The 22,352-nt window shown below is 41.1% G+C and overlaps 1 protein-coding gene across 5 annotated transcripts in view; it reads left to right on the forward strand.

Annotated features, from left to right (window-relative positions):
- The first annotated feature begins 2,835 nt into the window (after positions 1–2,835).
- The window catches only part of OSBPL3 (oxysterol binding protein like 3), an 87,986-nt gene continuing 68,469 nt past the window's right edge, over positions 2,836–22,352 (forward strand). For 3 of the 5 annotated variants that reach the window (XM_032109479.1, XM_032109469.1, XM_032109487.1), the window contains exons 1-2: positions 2,837–3,063; positions 21,697–21,816. The gene's annotated coding sequence lies outside the window, so the exon portion shown is untranslated. Of the gene's footprint in view, positions 3,064–3,425; positions 3,573–21,696; positions 21,817–22,352 lie in introns of those variants that run through there. The other 2 variants (XM_032109451.1, XM_032109462.1) reach the window with 2 other exon arrangements.

Here is a 22,352-nt window from a genome sequence, read left to right on the forward strand (position 1 = left end):
CTCATAATGAGCCTTTCTCTTTGTGGAGAAAAACATACATGGAATGGAAGCTGGCTCACTCACCAGACTAAGATTGCTTAAACATGAAACATCATTGCATGTCTTTGAGTTCAATAGGGAGGCAATAATTATTTTTACCTAATAATTAAAGGAAAAAAAATCAAGCTGGAAATCAAAAGACAATCCCTTTCATTGCACCACTGGAAACATTATTATGAACTGTCTTTACAAAACCACAGGAAAGAGCAAGCTAAAAGGACACACATTTTAGTAGAGTTTTAATTCAGACCATGTAATTTAATTCTGAATTATAACAGATCAAAGGGAAACTGAATTAAAAAAAAAATACCTGTTGGATTATGCAGAATGAAGTTCCTCTTCTTAATAGCTCTGAAAAGATTACTGTGTCATGAGGCTCCATCAATCAGAACAGAAAAGCCAAAGAGCAAGGATGAACTGAAGGTTAAGTGCATGTTGCTGAGGAACACCCCAACCACCTTCCTTTTATGATTATAAACCGGATGAGTTTGTCTTGATGATCTATTAAGAATAAAAACCAGCAATCTATATTCACACAGAGGCTTTCTGCCCATACATTTCCCCCAATGTCTACAACCACCTTGTATTTTGCCATCTCAGTTAATGAACTGTCACTATTTCTCTGTGTGTTGCTTTTCTAACAGAAAGAATGATCTTACTCTCAAAAGGCTGGTTATTAATTTATTTCTAAACTTTTCTTTAGCACAGGAAAAGAGACTACTCCAATATTTCTTCATTGTTTCTGTTTGACAGAAGGGAAGAACAAAAGGAAAGGAATCAAAGCCCTAAATCTGTAAGAAGATCAAACTCCTTCCTCATGTAACTCGGGTGAAATAATGTAATATAGCCCATGGATGTGCCTAGACCATGTTTTTTACACAGGAACAGTAGAAGTCCTAAATATTTCAGGAATCTCAAATAGGGCAATGTCTATACAGCAGGGCTCAAGATGGAGATTTTGGTCTGGAAGAGAATTTTATTTTTGCAGTGTTTGTGTCTTTTTTATTGCCGGGCCTGGAGATTGTACATCTTCAGGGAGACACATAGTCACTTTCTAAATTAAGAGGTGGTCTGTGTTTGGTTTCAGTGGAAGTTGGAACAGGCCACATGTGCATAGGAAACATGCTGTTACCTAACAATGTGCTATTACCTCATGTGAACACCGGAAAGGTCTACCAGTGACATATTCCAGTTGTCTAATTTTTCCTTAACTGATTTGCTGCTGCAGGCTGTTTGGTGCCTTTAGGTCAAAAATTGTGCTCTTTAAAATGACAGGGGCTGCTAATTTTGTCCTAAAACCTGGATTTATAAAATCAAACTTTTATAGAATCTGAAAGCCAAGGAATTGTTATATGCTATTGTTAAACTCCACTTGTTTGCAAACTGATATATACCCTCTGGCAATGCCTGAATTCCCATACAGCAGTGACTTGGAGCTACATTAAACAATATAATGATAACTAAAACTACTTCTGTTGCTTTTCATTGACTTTGATGCTTGATGCTGACTAAAAAGTCATTGCTTGAGTTTTCATTGTGTAGGCAGCATCTCCTCAAGATATCATCAGGCTGTATAGCTACAACCAACAGCAGAGGCATCAGAAGTCCTCCCTGCTGTAGCATCACATAGGCCAGCTCTGAAAGTAGCTTTCAGGGTGTTTGAGTCACTCTGCTGCTGATGGTTTGCAAAGCCTACAATGGAATAGTGTTCTTACTAACCGTGATATTATGTGGCCTCTCTTGTGCCCTTACAAGGTTTCGTTCAAAGTGCAGTGTACTACTGTGCTCCTGGGTTATGCTACCTCGAGCTCCAAAGCGTGAATACCATTCCTAACTTTTGGGATGTCACTTAAGCTTGCTTTTCCAAATGCATCTGCTCTTTTTTAATGCTGTATGAATGGTATACATGAAGAAAAGGGTTTCTGTTTCCCTCCCGTCGAGAAAAACACCGAGTTCTGAATGGAATTGAGAAGCAGCTGATCAGTTTTGGGCATATGAGTTTGAGTAAAGAAACCGGGTTGGTTCTTCCCGCTCCCCTCCGATTCTCCTAAATGTGGATTAAATCGCGCTTTGTAAGTAAACACGGTGTGAATTGTGTGCCAGGTCACATCCCGTCTACCTCCTCGCAAGCAGTAACAATTTCTGAAAGATTTAGCGCACACATTCAGGGTTCATGGAAGCCGTCTAGCGTGCTTCTAACGGCTTGGATCTAACTTGTCATTCAAATTGTTTATTTTTAAATAAGGTCCAGAGGAACACGATAATTTTAGGATGCCGGGGTGGGGGTAGGGGGGGAAGGCGGGGAGGGGTGGTTCTCCCACGGAGGAGCTCTTCCCGAGGCGGATGGCGAGGACGGGCGCGGGAAGCGCTCCTCGTGAGCGGGAAGTGATGCCCTCAGGCTGCTATGGATGCGGCGATCCCCCGACAAACCCTCTCCGCCGGCGCCCGCTCGCACTTCGCCCCTGCGGCGCGGGAAGCCGCGCCCTCGGGACCAGGCGGCTCAGGGAGCCATCGCTCCCGAGGCTCCCTCAGGGCCGCTGCAGGATTAGCTCCGCGCCTGCCCTGCCCTGCCGTGCCCGCAGTCCGCCCTGCCCCAACCGCTTAAGGCCGGCTCGGGGGCTCAGCTCCGGCTTAGCCCGGGGCTCCTGTCCCCGCGTCCCCTCGGGGACCGCTCCCCACCTGTCCGGGGCGCTGCCCGTGACGTCATGGAAACACCCCTTCCCCCGCCCCGGCGGCCGGGAGGCGGGCGGCAGCGGCGGCTCCGGGCGGCGGCGGGGCGGGGGCAGCGGAGGCTCCTCCCGTTGGCCGGCGCGGCCGTCAGTCGAGCGCGGCGGTCCCGCCGCCGGTCCCGCTCGTGGGTGCTCCCCGGCAGCCCGAGCGAGCACTCCGCCCGGACCGGCCCTTTATGCTGGCGGCTGTTGCTCCTGCCAGACTCCTTCCTCCCTCCCTCGCTCCTGCCTGCGGGGCGCCGCTGCCCGGGAGCCATGGCGGGGGCGCCCGGCGGGCCGTAGGTGTGGAGCTCAGGTGGGTGTCCGCTCTAGGGATGGGATGGGACGGGACGGGACGGGACGGGACGGGACGGGGCGGGCTGGCGGGGCTCAGCCTGGCGGGGCTGGCGGCGGTGGCCGCTGCCCTCGCTGGAGCGCGGCGGCGGGCCGGGGGTCCGCGGGACGGGCCGGGCCGGGGGGCGGCAGCCGGCGAGCTCGGCACGCGAGAAAAGTGGCGTTTTGGCGCCCAGAAAGCGCCTTTCTCGCCCGACTGGCAGCGAGGGCGCCCACGGGTGCCGGCCGGGGCGCGGGCGGGCGGGCGGGCGGCTGCTGCCGGTGCAGCGCCTTATCCCGCCTGCCCCACGGAGTCCCCTCCAGCCTCCTCCTGCGGCCCTCGGGGTCCCCGGCCGCGCTGTCACAGCCCCTCGGGGCTGTTCCGGAGAGACCGCCAACTTAGACACCTTCCCTGCCCTGGGAGGGTGCCGCTGAGGGGTTTATTTGACTCCCGGTGCGCTCCATGTGGCTCCGAGACGGAGCGAATTCCAGGTGAGCTGTGACACACCGGGCAGCCGCTGCCCCGGGCGGGGGCTGGAGCAGCTCTCGCCGCTGCTGCGGGCTCTGGGGAATCGCCCGGCAGCTGGCTGGCTGTGAAATGAAACTTCAGAAATCTTGGGCGTGTTTGCAAAGCCGTTGATCTCTGCTGAATCTGTGGTTCTCTGTGCTCTTGTAAAATAAAGATGAAAAAAAAGTCACCATTATTATTATTTTTACTTCTTGCTTTTATCTTTAAGAAAATAGGTTAATTAAACCCAGCTTGTTTCCAGGTTGATTTACTTTCCATTTGAGGACCAATTAGGCAATATGAGCTTTAAAATACTCTTACTATTTGAAAACTGTTTGGTGTAAAGTTCAGTGGCAGTGAAGTACTCTTCACTGATACTGTTTTATTTTTACTAGGAGGATATCTGGACTAGGTAGAGAAAAGGGCATTTAATAAATGTAAGGTAATTTTCTGCCTTATGTTTTTGTCCTAGGCCGCTAATGATGGTAACAATGTTCTTCTCTCTGTTTTCTTGAGAAGGGACAAAGGGAACAGTTGCTTCATCCCTTGACTTTCATCGATTAATCATAGAGTTCCGAGTGTTTAACTCATAGAGTTCAGAGTGTTTCACTCCACTTAATTTCAACAGAGCTTGTAAGTCCGGTTTGGGTATTTAAAGCGTGTGTTTTCATGGATACTTTCTGTAAAGCCATGGGTAGCAAGAGTCTTAATTTCCATGAGCTTTGTTTTTTGTTGTTTAAAATTTTTTTAAAAATATATCTTTAAATAATACTCCCCAGTCTGCACTCCCAATAGATTAAGCTAACTAGTTTTCCTTTGTGGCTCCTATCTGTTTTCAAAACAACAGCATTCACAAGTCTTGATTCTCTTTCTCTTTACTCTCATGTTGCCTTTCCCACACATTGGATTAGGCCCACTTATGTCCTCTCTCTTGTAATTTTATATAGTATCTGGGTTTGTGTGCAGGAAAGGTGGGAGGGGACTTTTAGGTGTTGGAGATGTTCTCTGTGTGTGCACTGAACAGTTGTGGTTGTGCTGAAATTATTAGTGTGTTCACCAAGGACAGGAAATGATGGTAAGACTCAGCTGTAGTCTGCCTGTTGCAACACTCTGTGTGTGGCTAGGTCATCCACTGTTGCACATGTGTGTACACTGTATTTTATGCAAAAGCCTTATTTGGTTTTTTTTAAGTAGATGTGTGTACATTTTTGTAAAGAATTGGGTCTTGTTCAAACCACATCTATTATAAACAGATGCTTAATTCAGTCAGCTTAATTCCCGCATTTGTTGCATTCTCTACATCTTGTTACATACTGAGGAGAAAACAGTCAAATGCAGCATTTCCTGGACCTTATGGTTTCTGATTGTAAAACTTAGTTTTCAGTTCCTACAAATGGTGCTCTTAGCTACCAAATGAGAAAACCGTCTCTAAAGAAAAGTTAATTCCGATCTAAAGTGCTAATATATTTTAGGTTTAAATTGGATTTGCTGCAAAGTGCACTTCAAAACCATGCAGTGATGAACAAGGCAGCAGAATGAGTATGTTAGTGTGCATGGAGTACTTTAACATGTCAGAAGCAGTGTAGTATCTGTATCAGCATATTTTAATCTTACTAAATTTAATCTACTTTGGTTCAGTTAAGATTTGACTTACCAAAGTAGCAAAGCTTTGCTGGTAAAAGGCTGGGGTATAGATACTATGATACACCACTACTAAGGTACCAAAGAAACTTCTAGGAGAATCTAACTGCTTTTTTTTCTGTATTAAGTTTCAGGTAACAGGATGCAGATACACTGAGATCTGACAAACAACTCTCTAGACCGGGACTAATATGCTACCAAATTTACCCTGCTCTGCTCTTTGAGATGCTGGATTTGCATGTCTGTCTTCTGCATTAGTGATTATGTTCAAACATTTTACTTTGGGGGACAGACACTGTTTTTAGGTTCCTGCAGCTGTCACTTGTGCTATATCCTTGAATACTGTGCCTTGAAATATATATTTTTTTACTTTAGTTTCTCATTTATCTGAATGACCCAGAGGTTTTGTGTATTTTATAGTTCTGTCCTGTTGTGGATACTTGACTTTATTCTGCTAACATAAAATATATCTCCTCCATGTTAATGTCTAATTACCTTATAGAGAAGTTTTCTGTCTGCCTTCAAGGCTGAGTGATGTGGGTGTTAATGCTAATGACTATGATAGCCTAGGTAAAGTTGTAGGCATAATAGCTAAGAAAAGCACAGCTCTGGGTCTATACCCTGGGAGGCAGGATATCTGTAACTTCTTCTCCTTTCTATCTGTTTTAGCTTGTTACTCATGCGGAGTTCTTGAAGATGCTTGTGGCTTTCACATATGGTATATGTTCAGAAATAGATTCTATTATATATGAAGTTATGATATGAATGAGCAGCGTTGGGGTTTTGGAGCTCTGTCAGCATGAAGCTCAGGCACATTGTTGCAAGTCACTTTAAACATTTGAAAATAAAGTTGAGGACAGCCTCAGCTGCGGAAGAAAACAGATCTTGAACAAATTCTTTCTGATTTTCTGTATTCAGCTGTTGCAACTGAGAATTATTAAATGATCAGAGCTGTTGTGGCTGCTGGATTTGTTTGTTTGGGGCTTTTTGTTTTGTTTTGCTTTTTCTAAAATACAAATTCAGCTAAAAGCAGTGAGGACTCTAGAAATGGTAGCTGAAACCGAGAAATGTACTTGGCCATTGCAGCTCAGCCTCTACTGTCCTGCCTGTCTGGTGTGCCTGACTCAGTGCAAGCTCCTTAGGGTAGAAGTCACGTGTTGGTGTGTGCCACTGAGCACAGCAGAGCCTAATCCTATTTCAGTGTCTGGGCACTCCATGATGTTAACCATGAAAGTAAAGAAATAGAGTTGAGCTGCTTTCAATCTGGCAGATGCCGAGCAGTTTTTGTAATGTCTGTTTGGTAGTGATTCTCAGTCTTTGGATGCAGGCTATTCTAGACACACCTCTTGAATAGTTTTCTGTAGAAAATATGTACTGATAAGCAAGACTTGACAAGAATCCCTGTTATGTGCAACAGGAGGAGCAAATAGGAGAGAGAACTGACTTTCACTGACCTCTAAGCCCCAAGCTGAAGTAGTGCATTGAGAGTTGCTATGCGCATCTAGCTCTTAGAGATATCTCTAAACTAAATAATTGTATATCTGGCTGTGAGACAGACATCCTGACATAAAGATAGTGGCTGCCTAATAGCATCTGGTAAGTCACAGGAGGAAGGCTGCAGATAGGATGCTTTATGTGTCTCTGTTGTTTTCCAAAGTTGTAACAGTTTAGACCGAATGTGAAAACTCTTCGTTTGAAGTCATTGAAAAGCATGCTAGGCTAGCTCTACATTCCTTGTCCAGCCATAAGGTGTGTATATGTCTGTCGTTTTTGACTTCTTGCTTTCAAGTTCAGTTGTTAAACTACAAGTACTTGAACTGAACATTTCCCCTCTAGTCTTTAAGTTGTGGGGGTTTGATGCCTGATTCATTTTAGGTTGGCAAACACAGCTGCTGCCATGTTAACACTTAATTATTTCCTTCTGCATGTTTTCTTTGGCACTTATGTTACCATGGGTGTGCAAACAAGTCTCCCTTTCCTCTGCTTTCCAATGTAATGCATAGATTGAGAATTAAGATTTTTCTTTTGACTCATCTTTACACGTTAGCAACTTTTTAAGTCGTCTTCAGATTTTTCCTGTGTGCTGGTTGTACTTAAACCTTAAAAAAAATCACAGCAAGACCATGGTAATATGTGGTGCTACAGTTGTCATGCAGCACTTTTATGTAATTGCTGTGCAGTAACAATACAGAGTAGTAAAGGTGAGAAACTCATCCTTTTTTGTAAGTGTTGCTAAGTATTCTGTGTTTACTGTAGTGATATATTTTGAATTTCTTTTATAATTTTGAATTTTTTTTATTATCATTAGGAAAAAAAAGTAGTTTGAGACTTTCTGGCCATTCTGATGAATGTTTTCAGGGTAGAAATTGCAAAGATTTCCCTTACTGAATGCAGTCATACTTTTCTCCCATCTTAATTCCAGCCAGTTCTGTTATTATGGCTCATGATGATACTGCAAAGAGTGTTATCACAACTGTAATCTCCTATCTCTTGTGCCAGTCACTTAGGTCACTTTTAGGTCACTTCTCTCTTATCTGATGCTACTTATTCTCATAATTCTGGAGGCTTTTCCTAGTCACAGTGTACACATTTTTTACTGTTCCAGTTTTAGTCTGTTCCACTTTCATATAGTTGTTGGTGAAAAGGAATGAAGCTCCTGGTGTTAATGGTTCTGATAAAGAGCAGCTGTGTGGATATACTCCATTTGCTTCACATGTATACTCTGCCCAGAGAGTAGCTGAAACCCCTGAAGAGACAATTTCTGAACAGCCTGGCAATCAGCAAAAGAACCATGTGTGCGGGACACTTTATCCTTCTCGGTGCACAAGCCCATCTGTGTCACTGTTAATTCTGCTTGTTACAGAAGGTTGAGTCCTGCCCTTCAAGTTTTCATGTGAGTAGAGTAGGATGTAGGTCTCTGGTACTACTTTCTTCCATCTTGCTGGTCACGCATGTTAAAAACATTTTGTTGCAATGTCTCCCTCTTCTCCAAGATAATTGCTTTGTCAGTGTGCCTAGAAAAATAGCCTTGGGGAGGGATAGAGTTACTTCATGCTCATAGTTGCTGAAGTGAAATGTACAGTACTTATTTTTACAGAACTACTTCTGTCCTGTCTGCAGTGACAACATATGATTTTGAGACCAGTCTTGCTAAGTGTTACTGTCAAAAAGGTTCTGGTGCTACCTCAGGCTGTGAGCCATAACTGTGGCATCTGCCCTGAATATGATGTGGAATGCATCTTGCTCATACTGGCAGCTGAGACTACATTTGCTGTAACTGTGCTGCCAGAAAAGAAGTTTGTTTAATAGTCTGATAAAGGACTGTATTCTGAAGGAGAGTGAATGATTCTATTATTTTTCAGTGCCTCTTGCTTGTGACAAATACAGGTGCTGAGATTTCCGACACAAAACTCTGACAGCATAAAATCTGAATTTAAGAGCAGTTTATGATGGCAGGAAGGAAGTTTCACTATGAGTGTGATTCAGTCCCTGACAGTCTCGTATACCTTAAAAAAAGAAACAGCAAGTGTCTGTTAATCTTCTGTGGTAGTGCTTGACTGATTTAGAATAACAATGTGTAAATCATCAGTAGCAACAGTGATCCTGAAGACAGGCGAGTGATTATTGTCTGTGTATTTGGGAGCAGATGAAGCGAGCTCCAAAGGATGTGGGCTACTGACTCTCTGCTAGTTTAGGATGACTGCGGTTGGGAGTTTGTGGTGGCTTTCTCAGGTTCACTCCCTGATACCTTGCTGCTTGCCAAAGGAAGGCAGGCTGGTACTTGCTGAGAGATGCCTTTCTGCAATTTGGTAGCTGTGTGGGATTTTCCCCCTCAGCTGGATGTATCTGTGCTTGTGCAGCATAGAGACACGTGAGCTCTCATTTCATGGGAACTGTGCAGCCATTTAGGTAGCAGGTCCACCTTTTTAGCAATGACTTCACCACCTCAAAAAGAAGGTAGGCCACCTTGAATGCATTTGGGGCTCCTATTTGGAGCTGACATTTTTGCTAAAAGATTGAAGGTGTTTGCTTTTTAAATAAACAATATTGGAATAAAGAAACAAAAAAAAAAAAAAAAAGAGAAGGTGTTAAGACTATACCTGAAGAGAAGACTTCTCCCTAACTTTTTGTTTTGCTAATAATAATTGATAGGACTCTGTGGTCTTCCCTGGAAACTTGTCAGAACTCCATTTTACTTGCTGTTACTGTTAAATAGGGTTAGCTGAATCACTCAGAACAGCCATGTTTAGTTTCCTTAAAAGATAACATTCTGATAATGGTTTTGTCACTTGTTAAGATGTGAGAGGACCAGAGAGAATGGTCACTGGAACAGGGGAGGTTCCATCTGAGTATCAGAAAGTTTTTCTTTCACTGGGAGGGTGAATGAGCACTGGCACAGGTTGCCCAGAGAAGATGGGGTCTCCCTCCTTGGAGATACTCAAAAGCTGTCTGGATGTGGTCCTGGGTGACCTGTTCCAGGTGATTCTGCTTGTGTGGGCGGATTGAACCTGATGCCCTCCAACTGGGGGAGTCCCTTCCAACTTGAACCATTCTGAGATAATTTTACTAGGGTATTTTTAAGTGTAGCGTAGTGCAGTTCTGCTCTTCAAAATCTTAGACGAGCAAATTAATTTTGAAAAGCCAGACAGAGTCTTGGTATTTCTGGTCTTGCCTGGGCCTCAATGAAGTTAATAAGTAACCTTGTGGTTGGGATACCGGTCCTCTCTCTTCCAAGAGGGTGCAACCATTGTTGGAGTAGGCTTCCTGTGGAGGGTTGGTGGTGTCTTTTTGAGAGAATTTGAGTTTTGGAAAGGACTAGAACTGCCGGGGTGTTCTAATTTGCTTGACACTGAAGTCGAATAACGGCAATATGTATATGAAGAGAGGAGAATCTGGGCTAGATCTTGTCCTGTTATTGAACTCTAGTAACAACCATGTTAGGAAAGACAAGTTAATATTTCTTGTTTGCTTTCTGATTAAGGTCAAACAATGGAAGGAAAAGAGTTTAGGTGTTGGTGTACAGGACTCTGTCATGTCTTGGCAAGAAAGATACTGGTTTTTAAGATGTGAATTCAGTGGGTGTGGTCTTACTAGTGCCAACAAATACTGTTAAGTGAATAGAATGATGGACAACAAAGGTGTATCATGGAGCTGTTTGCCTAGGCAGAGAAGGCAGCCAGCTTGGTTTAGATTCCAGGAAAATTTCTGTGCCGAAAATATCCAGCTGAAGTATTGTGACTGATTCTTGTCTTCCTTAACTGAATGGTACTGATATTGTTTTACTGAGTGACCTAACTAGGAAGTTAACAATTCATATTTCTTACACTACTGCCACAGCTGCTGAAATTCAGGAAGTATAAAACACATTCATTCTTTCCTGTTGTTTAAAAAAAAAAAGTTGTATCAGTGAGTTCAGTCGCAGATTTCTTATTGTCTTTCAAACCCACTAATTTCAACTGTAAGACCAGAAGCACTCAAAATTAGAACTTTATAAACCTTAGTTTTATAGGGCTCACTTACTAAATATCTTCCAGTGCTTAGATAATATAAAATTGGTGAGGGAGGAGAACTTGCCGAGGTAGGGAAGTGCTTCTGTGCATAAAGTCAGTTCTTGTCTTTTAGCTGATACCCAGTTTGTTTTGTTAAAACAAGCTTTTTTAACATCCTATTTCTTAGAATAAGAATACAAATGCATAGCTGAAATAATGCTTTTTCACTCACTGAATAAATAGGGAACTTCGTTTCAGATTCAGAGATAAGAGGTTAGAATTTTCCACAGGATGGCTGAATCATAAGTCTTCTTTCCACACACATGGACGCAATTTTATGGCTTATTTTCCTATGTATAATACTATATTGTACTTTACTACTAGAAGTTCAGCAGGATCAACACTTGCACTTGAAAATCAACAGCACAGCCATTGCCAGGCTAGCACTTTTGCTGACACCTGCTGTTTGTTTGCTTGTTTTTGAAAGAAGAAAAAAAAATTAATGGCAGGCTTTGACAAAAATGGTATATTTGATAAGTGTGGTTTATAAATTCTTTTTTTTCTTTATTGCTGGAACACTTAAGTATTCAATATCACTCTCTTCTGCTATGTCATGTGCATTCAGTTGTTGGTGTACTGAAGATCCCTTGCAGGTAATACTACATTTTAAAAGATCAGATTTCAGGTAATGGGACACCATTGAGTATTTTTAAATGCATACAAGTAATTGTTTTCACCAGAAAAGTTTAATAATCTGCTTTTAGTCCTAGTTGATTACTTTAATAAGCTGAGCAAGGAAAATGCAACTTCCCATTTCTTTCTGGCTGTATTGTCAGCCATCTCTATTTTTAAAGAAGTGGTTTTCTTAATTTCGTAGTAATTAGGTGGTAGAACAGTGGCTGTATTTCAGTGACATCAAGTCACTGTTCTCACTTTGGGAAAGGTTTGTGGTCATAACAGCTTCCTAGTTGAAGAGGCTTGGGGAATCTTGGTTTCTGGGGCACAGCTCAGCATTTGAAAACATTGGTGTTTTCCTAACTGTGGATGTTGACATTCCAGGCATGATAGTTCTCATTGAACCACCAAGCACTCCTTGTCAAGCGAGTTCGCATTATTTGCTTTAATATGACTAGAATGCATGGTTAGCATAAACAGGCCCTTCTGTTGAGGGCAGGATGAGAGTTGTTTGCTTCTGGCTTGCTCAAATTTAAATAGTAGTCCAGTCTCCAGAGCCCTTCTACAAAAGGATCATCTTTGCTTGCTGTTAAGTGAATTTTATGTTCTAAGTTAAAAAAAAAAAGTTTGTCTCTTGACTGGTAGAAAGGTGCAATGCCTATCTCACTGTGGCCTGTGTCCCAGCACTCACATCTTGCAGAACTAGAATTCTTGAGGGATTTTCTTTCTAAATATCATTGCTCAACATTCTGCAAGTGCATTGCAACTTGATCTACCTTGTGATGGCTTACTTAAGAAGAGAGATGGTATAGGCTGTGCATTTGTTGTACATTAATTTATTGATAAAATTGTATCTTCTTTATTAGCCCAGCATAATGCACTTAGAGCTGAGAGGAAGGGTGATATTTGGTAATGGAACTAGGGATGAAGGGCTGGAAAACAGGATTTTGTATTTTTTTCTCATCTATTAATGTACAAAACTTAAATTCTTCTCTTTTTATTCTGATTTACCAAACTGTTTTTTTACTTCCTTGTGGGTTTTCTTGGCCCTTGAAAATCATGAGGGTGTTTTGAGTAAATACAGCCAAGTCAGCTTATGAAGCTGTTTTGCCCAGTCTGTGAATGCCACTGACACATTTGCATGCAAAAATGCTTTGTGAAATGTAGGAGGAGTGCAAACAAAAATTGCAAGGCATAGATGGGTTAGATTTGTGCTCGGATTGACTTTGAAGAAGGGAATTGTTCTGATCTCCTACTTCCTCCTTGCACTGAGTTTCTGAAGTGCTTGTTTCTCTGTGTCTGAGTTCCAGAGCTCTGGGGACTGTAGCTGTCTTTGGAAAGGCAAGGACATGCAAAGCATTGACGTCAAATCAAGAAGAAAATATGTGTAACTTTCATTGTCAAAACTGATGTAATTGAAGTTACCTATGACTGGTAGCCTAAACTAAATGCTGAAAAGTACCATTTCTTTGATCTGCCCCTTTTAAAAATTATAGTCCTTAAAAAAACCCATAAAGACACACAAACTTTGCACAGAAGAAATACATGTAAGCAAGTAAAGCTTAAGTAATTTCTTTTTATTAATGGAAACCTAAGAGTATTAAGGCAAGGTCAGTTTGCAGCCCAGATTAAATCAGCGATAATAACATTGGCAAGTGGTATATAAAGACTTCCTTGCTGAAGGTGGCTGTACTGACACATAACATGACTGGAAGAAAGTTCCTGGATTCTCATGCTCAGTATTTGTTGCAGTCAATGCATTTGTATATGCCCTTTTGTAAAGTTACCAAGCATCATCTTAAAATAGTCAAAGCTTGTCTCATTAACAAATTATTTCAAAGCTTAAGTGTTTGGGCTACAACTTTATTCCAGGATTCTGGCTAAATGTACCTACAACCAGTTTGTATGCCCAGCTGGATAAAATTGGTATTTTCTCTCAGTATTTATAAGAGCATTTGCACCCTTTGTAAAGGGGTTTTCTCTCTGTTCATGGAAGGGAGACTCTCTTTCCTCCAGTCGGTTTAGGAGACTTGAATTTAGACTTGAAGAGATGCAGGGAATCTTGTGATATGACTGATTAGGTAAGCTCATGGTTTTCATTTCAGGACAATATTATGCTGTCAATCTTCCTTGCATAAACTTATATATATCTCACCTGTGTCTTAGGTGCTATTTTTTTTTTTTCCTGACCAGATTAGATACTGGCAGTGCCTTTTTTTTTTTTTTTATGCTTCCCTATCTGGCTCTGTAGGAAATGCCTTAATTTATGTCATGGGTAGGTCTTTCCTCTTTTCATACCTTCAGCAGTTTGGTGATGAGTTGATCAGACGTACTCCATGCATGTGAGTACCTTCCTCTCCTTAGTCACTTCTCACTGTCACAGCAGAACTTCTGCATGTCTTACTCCTTGGATCCTGACCTTGCCTCCAGGGCTGATGAACTGCATTTCCTCTCACTGCTTCTCTTCATGTGGTTCCTCTCCCCTGGTGTCCTAGTTGTTCAGTGCATCAGAAGTGCCTCTATACATTTGTCAGCAGCAACTTTTAGTAGACACCTCAATTCCCCTGCCAGTAGTAGGACTGTAAATAAAACTTAACCCCAAGATAATTCTTGGCAACTTCTTCTGGTGATCTGTGTCCAGCCTGATAATTTTTTATTGTCTGTGCCCAGTCAGTCACTTTCCAATTCTTCTACCAAATAAGATCATTACCAACTTTTTTTAATGCAGCTGTTGTTGGGTCCAGATGAGATCTAAGATTTCTCCTATTTTTAATTTTTTGTAAAAAGCTGCTCTGTTACTATTGACTGCATGGTACTGATTGTAGTAGGGCTGATTTCTTTTTGCTTTTCTCCCCTCAGCTTCAACTCTAAAGACAGGTGTTCTGTTTGCTCTTCTGCCATCACGGAGTATCTCCAGCAGGGTTTTTTTGCTCTACATTAGAAATATAGATTATAGGTTTTAAATTATTTTATTGGCTAGAGGTGAAGTTGACACAATAGCTTGAGAATACATGAAAGCTTTATTTGCAACTCTATGTACAATTTAATCTGCCTTTTTTTTTGCAGAGCTCTGTAGTGGTTTCATCTGTTTTTCTTCACGCATGCTCAAGATGTTACTTTTAATTCCATGCTGGGTTTGGTAGTTTCCAGTTCTGTTTCATAATAGACATCCTATCTTTGTTTCTTTACTAAGAAATTTTCACTTCCACATTACTACTCCACATAGTTTCTATGAGTTATTGAAGAACTTTGTTTTTAATATCTTTTAAATAAAATTTTTTTTAAAGCTATAACATTATTCCTGTACTTTAACATCTGAGATGCAGCTTCTTTAATCATCTTCTCTGCCTTTTGGGAGGTGTGGTGAAGCGCTTATCTAGCTGGGCCTGTTTCATCTTTCAAGTTATCTACTGCATGCTGCATCCCATGAGGCATTTCCAGATTTGTTTATGCACACTTAATGAAGCAGGAACTCAGCATTTTCAATTTAGAGAGTCTGAGCTCCTCGCTCTACCTGACTACTTAAACTTCATATCAGTCAGAAGTTAATCTCATGTAATGCCCAATTCACTGGGATATTTTTTCATTCTAATAAAATAAAGTCTGTAGCAAGGCTGGTTTTCTTTGAATCTACTGCAGACTCTGAACAAGGCTGTCCTTTTTAAGTGGTTGGTTTTGGTCTGGTTTTTTTTTTTTTGACTCAATCAGATTCTGTTCTTTTGCAGTGCTGTGTTTGGGGTGGTTTTTTTAAAATGTATCACAATTCTAAGTGGTGTATATTTGAACCATCCCTACCTTTATGGGCTTTTTTTGAATAGCATGTGCATTTTACTATGTGTTGTAGCCACTAAGATGCTGTTGTCCCCATGATATTTAATCTTGTATTTAATTCAAATTCATTAGTTTTGCAGTGGAGGCTTCTTTTTGTAAGTACACAAATACTTTAGAATGTTTTATCTTGTCATGCCTGTTCACCCGGGCAGACTGCTTGTCTGCCAGAACACTATTCTAATCTGTGTTAGGACTTTCAGCCCTTTATCAAGCAATCAGAGATAAGAGTCCTTCTTGGTCACATTCTCATTTTCCTTTACTCGTGCATCGAGGTTGGAGGTTTTGTGGGTGCCCAACAACTCTCACTTCTCACTTTCATCTGTAAATCCTTCCCTGGGTGTGTCACCTTGTCCTTCATGGTCAGTGTCCTTGTCTCCTAATTGAGAGTCCTTGAGCAGGAGAGTGCTGCTGAGTGACTCTGAAATGCTGTAATGTTTCACCCATCTTTCTCTCTCCTCATTATTTTAATGCTTCTTTATCAAGTCACTTGAGATATACTGGATCAATTGTTTGAAGTCCTGCCATATAAATAAACTCCAGAGTCTGTCCCCCTTCCTCAAGTAACCTTGAACACCCAGATAGAATACAGCTTTGAATCAGCAGGGAAATACATAAAGTGCAAGGGAGAAGGGGAAAGCCAATATGTGTGAAACCGTTCACTTAAATGTGACCTTATATATTTTATAAACATAAAAAAGCTTTCAAGTTGCATTTATGTGAATAGACATAATTAACTGAAAATATTTATATGTCTTTTTCTTTCAGTCACAAATACAGTAGTTGCTGTTGCCAAGGTTTATCAACAGCTATTTTGCTACAGCTAAGGCATATTTGCAGGTCATCATATGTAGAGAAAAACATCTGGTAAAGAAATAGATTCTGGAATTTATAGACATCTTGACTGATCACATCTATTTGGGGTTTTTTTGTCCAAGAAAATGTCTTTGAATAAACTTACTGTGAATAGGTTGAAGCTTCTGCAGGATGGTATTTATTTATTCTGGTGGGCGTTAATGTATTTACTCTGATGGATCTTGTTGTTTTAACAGAATTGCTTTAGAATTAATGCTTCCGTTACAGTTTTGTGACTATTTAGGCCACAGTTGTCCTGACCTGAGGCTGATAATGCTTTTTTTTTTTTGTGGGTTTCTTCACATGTGACTCTTAAGAGGGGAAGGAGTTACACTGTAGATGTTCTAATTTTGGAGACGAGAGCAAAATCTCTTCAGTATTACAGATGACAAGAAAACAAATTACCTTTTTTCTGGTGTCTTTTCTCTCCTGCTAATCCCCAGATCCAGATTTAGTAGCACTATGTGTCCACCGTAGCTGCGTGCTTCCTTTCCAGTCCGATGCTGCGGTTGCGTTAGCGGATCCCCGCTGTTCTTCCCTCCTTCTGCTTGTGTGGGTTTTACTGCTGATTTCTTAAAAGGCAGCATGTGGTGAGTCTCTACTCACTGCACCTTACAAGGATGATTTCAGATGTGGGGAGAGGGTGAGAGGCTGTTTGGTGTTCGGGACTTGTGCAGCCCTGGCTGACAGGCTGCCTGCCCTGCCTCTGCCTGGTTGCTGCTGCCTGAGAGCAGAACAGCTCAGCTCGGAAGGAAGAGCCCCGTGGAGTTTTGGGGCACTGAGCTCTGATTCATGACAGCTAGCACACAGCTGTAAGACTATATTTATCCATATACATGGATGATATTTCATACATTTTGCAGGTTTTTTTAACCCTCATTTGTTCTAAATAGTCTGTTGTGGTTGGCAGTGTTTTAAAATAAAAACGTGTTCTGTAAGAGTAACCGGATCTAGTATACAAAGTGCCTCTCCAGTACTCACCCCTATTTTTGATGCTATTTATCCACACTTTGATTTGTTACTTCAGAAACAAATGGGAATGAGTGTCATGATTTTGTGCTTTATCAGAAGCTGGTAAATGAAGTCTGCACCTGCACTGACAGTAGGGAGCCTTTCTGTTCTGGGGCAGTTCAGCCAACAGTAGAGCACAGATGTCTCAATGCAGAACAGTGCGTGTCAGGAGGCTCACTTTAAAACCTCTCGTAAGCAGTGAACAGACATAGTTCCTTTAACCTGTTTTATTCAGCCTGGTCTGCACCTCAGAAGTGGTAGTTCAGAGGGCAGAAAATCTGTGGCATACTATACTACCTTTGGTCTTGTTCAGTGCAGTAGGTACTTCTTGGCAGTCCTCCAGGCGGTGTTCCTACAGTGCTTGCACAGCTCTAACACAGGCAATTCTGGAATTTTACAGCTGAAGTGAAGGGTCAGGTAATGTGGCATTTGGTGGTTCATATGGTCTGGTAAATGTTTTATTTTCCATAAGTAGCATTATTCTTCTTTTCCCTACTCAGTAAAGAAGAAGAGGATGGAGGAATCCAGAGAGAAAATAGTTAGATGGTCAGATGGTGGTTTGGAGGGGAAAGAACAAAGTTTGGAGCTATGGCCTGAGGGAAAGTGGAAAGACTTGTCATTGCAGCAGTGGTTACTTTTAATTTAACTCCATGGACTGTAAAAACACTGTGAGCATTTTAATTACATAATGACCTCTAAAATGAAGGTGAACAAAAATGCTGAATTTGTGGAACATATTTCTAGCTGTCAGCCAAATTTTCTGAGTGAAACCCGTTATCAGCTCAGAGAGGGGAAAATGAAGCTTACTATATGGAACTTCTTGTTACATTTTTGAAATCTTTATTGGGTATTAGAAGGCAGACGAGGGCATTTTTTTCATGCCTGTATCAGAGTGCTGCAGTCTCAGCTGCTGTAGCAGATTTGGGACCCCCTCGTGTAAGTTGTGCCAATACAGTGGCCGCAGGGAAGGGGCAGGCTGCATATGTGTGTGCAGCGTTGCTCCTCTTCCTGCCCCATGGTGCCCAGCGAGGTGGCACAGGAAGAAGTGTGTGGGCACCACGGCAGCTTGCTGGCAAAGACAACATCTTTGACTGGAAACACCGGGCAAGCAAGGTTTACAGTCTGCTAATAAAGCAGCAAAATGGCTTAGTTTGAAAAGGGGCTTCCATCACCTGCTGTAACTGGAACCAGAGTGGTGGAACGGGGAAATATTTGGTCTCTTGAAAAACAGGAGTTCCGAATGAGTGTTGGAGACTAATGTAATCATCTTAATGGTTTGCTTCCTGCTTCACTGTGGTAACGTGCCACTGTGTATGCCGGTGTGCTTTTTCTAACGAGAAGATTTTTCCCTCCTGGAAGGACAGAAAAGCTGAGGGGGAGCTATTAAATTCTGAAAGCTATATTTAGCTGGGAGCAATTAAAGCTAGCACTGTATAATGACACTTGAGACTAGCTTATCCATCAGGCAGACTGTAAGATTTTAATGTTTGGTTTCAGTCAGACTTGGCATTACTGTTAACTTTTGCTTACATTCATTAAACTTTGCATTTTAGAAGATGTCTGGTGTGGGTTGTTTTAGAGAAGTTATTTGCTTTCTTACTGTTCCCACTTTGTTCCTACGTCCATTTTCCGTGTAAACCCCCATAGTCCCATGTAGCTTTTGAAAGAGGTGGTTCTGCTCTACCCCCCAGTCAGCAGATGCCTGGTTTGCTCTTTTCATCATCTTTATGCTTGCAGCATGTTGGTGCAGTGAAATGACTCTGCAAACACTATGGCTAAAAATTTGGCTTTTTTCCTGTTTAGTTATTAATTGGATTAATTTTCCACTCTAATTTCACTCTATAGTCTTGTTGCTACCGGCTTTAGTAGAACTTGCTGTGGGAATCAATAGCTAACTTTGAGAAGAGAGAAAATTGGCTGGTTCCTCCCCAAGGGCCCAGTTCTGCTTGATGCCGACTTACACCGAATTGCTCTCTATTGCCAGACTGAGTCTTTGTTACACTCCTGGTAGGCTCTTCTGGAAATTTGTAGCTTCCTTAAGACTAATACAGTACAAACCAGCTTAATTAATTGCTGTAGAGTTGTTAAAAGGTCAGTTATTGCATGTTCATTCTTTTTTTTTTCCTTGGGTACCAAATAATTAATTTTCTGTTCTGCGTTAAATGAACATCCCTCTATGATGCTCACATGAGCTATAGTCATCCACTGTGAGATATGTTTATTGCTCAGTTTATCCTTCTATTCCAGTGCATCAGGCTCTAGAATTTTTCTGATGTTTGTGAGTATGTCTGTACAACTGTGGGTTACTTTATTTATTACACAGACACAAAAAAAAAAAAAGCTATAAATCAATCAACAGTGCAGTTAAGCTGATCTGGATTTCCCAGATGATTTTAGCAGTTGTGTACCTGTATTGCAAAATACTCAGAAACAAAATCATATGAGTGCTTCTTTATGCTCACTGGTCAGAAGAGATCCCTTGAGTTCAGTGGTTTGGGGATCAAGGGGGAACATGGAACCTTTTTCAGACCAGCAAATTGTGGGGGAAATTTCATTTTGGAAGGAGGAAAACTTGATGTCTATGCAAAAATGTGGGGAGATTGTGGAACAACAAAGGTGTCACTTGGCTTTGTACAAGTGGTTGATACAAGCCTTGGCTTCCTGAGCTGCTGTTGGCCTAAGGTGCCCAGTGAAGGATGCTTAGGTTGTGTCTCCTTATATCTGTCACTTTCCTTTAGGGTCCTTCTAGGGTCCCTGTTACTTCAATATGATATGTAATATACTCCTAGTAACTAACATAATTCTTTGTAACCTGTATCAGATTTTTTTTTCTCTGTTTTTCTTATGTTGTTTGTGCAGATAGCACAGAGAATTAAAGGCATGAGTTTTTCAGATCTAACTTGTTGGGTTTTTTTTTTCCAAAGACTTTTTGTAAGGTTATCCTGTTGCCTTAACCATGAGAAGTTTCTAATATATGATTAGTTGGAAGTTTCAAATGTAGAACAGCTTAATTTTTGAGTTACTGGGAAAAATGCCAGCCATAGATTTGGGAAAGTCTGAGTAATAAAATCATAAAGCTGGTTCATTGCTCAAATATGTTATTTCAGCTGCCTCTGCCCACTGTTATGTTCCTACAGGCTAAAAATGTCAATAGGCTCTTATATTAATAGCTATTTTAGGACTCTAATCTTAAAAGGCAGTACAATGAAAGAACCTTAGATTAATCAAAAATATCAAAGTTAACACATCAAGTGTTCTTTCTTACTCTAGTTTAAAAAACTTCCACCCTTAATACTTAGATGATTAAAAATGCACAAGTTCATGTGTTGAATTATCCTAAAATTAAATCATGGATGTTTAAACTACAAACCAGATGGGGACAGTGGCATTTTTAGAAATTGATATAGAAGAAGCAAGAAATTGAGTGTAAATGTGAAATTAGGAGATACTAAATGTAGACAGCTAATAGGAGAAGGCAAAAGTATAGCTCAAAACTCTTGAGTTGGCAACAGAAAAGAATTTCCTTTTTCCTTGGAAAATATGCTAACACTGTAAGAATAATACTAAATAAGGGCAGTAATGTCAATTCAAGAAATGCAGAAGATTTTAATTTCATTACTGAATTAAAGCTGTAGTCTGTGACAGCATGTAGAAATAATAGCTAAGAAAAAGTTAAATGGTAACAGTAATCGAGATTCAAAACTTACCACAAGTAATTTGAGGAATTCTCTGTTTCTCATACTGATTTTGAAGAAAGATCAGGAAAGCCTTAGAGCAATGGAGAAAGCTTAACAATGTGCTAGTTTTTACAAACAGTATGTGGTACTCAGACACTGTTTTGTCTGGGGCTAATTGATTGCAGACTTTTGGGAAATTTATTGTCAAGCTGATGTGGGAACTGACTTGGTGCAATAGAAGTTCAAATCTAATAATTTGAATGAAGGACCATGTAGCCCATGAATATAAAGGCATACTAAACCATTGCTCCTTTTTAGCTCAAATGGAGCACGTTAAACTTTGTCATAAGCAATTTGTTTTGTACTGTTCGCGTTGTACAGATAAGTCCTACAAGCTGCTAAAACTGTAAAATTGGATTGTCTTCAGAAAAAGGGCATTTGACTAAATGTCAAAACTCCATTGCTTCAAAGCAATGGCTGAATAATGATACAAGTTTGTCAAAAAGTAGTACTCCAGCATCTGTTTCTGTGCAGGATTCTTCTTTCTTGTTTTGTGCTGACAAAATCCCCACAGCCTCAGTAGAGTTACACACATGTGCAGAGTTCTGAATCTTTGGAGCAAGAAGGGTTTCTGTTACACAATACATTGCTCTCTTAGTGTATTAGTAAACTAAAACTCAAGTTGCTTAGTTATATGGGAGAGTGTGGCTAACCCGAATTTCTAATGCATATCTTTCAGAAAAAAAAGTCAGCTACTGATGCTGTATTTTAGAGAAATATTTTGGGAGGGGAGAATGCACAAAAAACAAGGTGGGAAATTTTTCAGAAATTCGTACATTCTACTCATTACCTCCCTTATGTTTCCCAGGTGTGAAAGGACAATGCAGCAGGAAGTTTTATTTCTCATTTGATTTTTTTGGTTTGTTTTTCAGCTCCAACAGAAGACTCACATGAGTTTGCCACATCTTGCCTAATGGAATTGCTCATACTTTCACTTCTGTAAAAGAAGAGATTTGGATTCTTCTAGTGACGGTGATCCTACCCCACTCACTGTAAGTCAGTCTTCCTTCTATTATGGATGTGTTGCCCTCCTTCTAGGAAAGCAGACGTTAAATTGGTGTGGAGCCTGTTTCAGCCTAGAGCCTGTTTCAGCCTGTTTCAGCCTAGAGAGAGCATGATCTAAGAAGCTGTGTAAGAAGCTTCTTGGTATGAAGTACTACTCAGTCAGTGGAGAATGGGAGAGGACTACAGTATAGCCACAAAGAGGCAGCAGTTCGGTCCCTTTTTGGGATAAGACATTGTGCTTAATTAGATGTCTAGAAGAATTGAAGGAAGTAGCAAGGAAACAGAATAGGTGAACCTGAAGTTGTGCTAATGTAGCCTTTTATTCTGCTGACACAAGGGTAATTGTTCAAAAATACCTCAAAGTTGTGTTACTTTTGAGGGAAATGGGTTAAAAAACACCATTTGTTGGGTTGTACTGTTTGGGTTCCCTTCAGTCTAAGGCTTTGGGGTTTCCACTGATCACCCACTGAGTTAGGAAGGGGGACTCTCACCCATTGCACCATTGGACTCTGAGGTTCGTGTC

This window comes from Corvus moneduloides, chromosome 1 (genome assembly GCF_009650955.1).
Source record: "Corvus moneduloides isolate bCorMon1 chromosome 1, bCorMon1.pri, whole genome shotgun sequence".
NCBI classification, from domain to species: domain Eukaryota; kingdom Metazoa; phylum Chordata; class Aves; order Passeriformes; family Corvidae; genus Corvus; species Corvus moneduloides.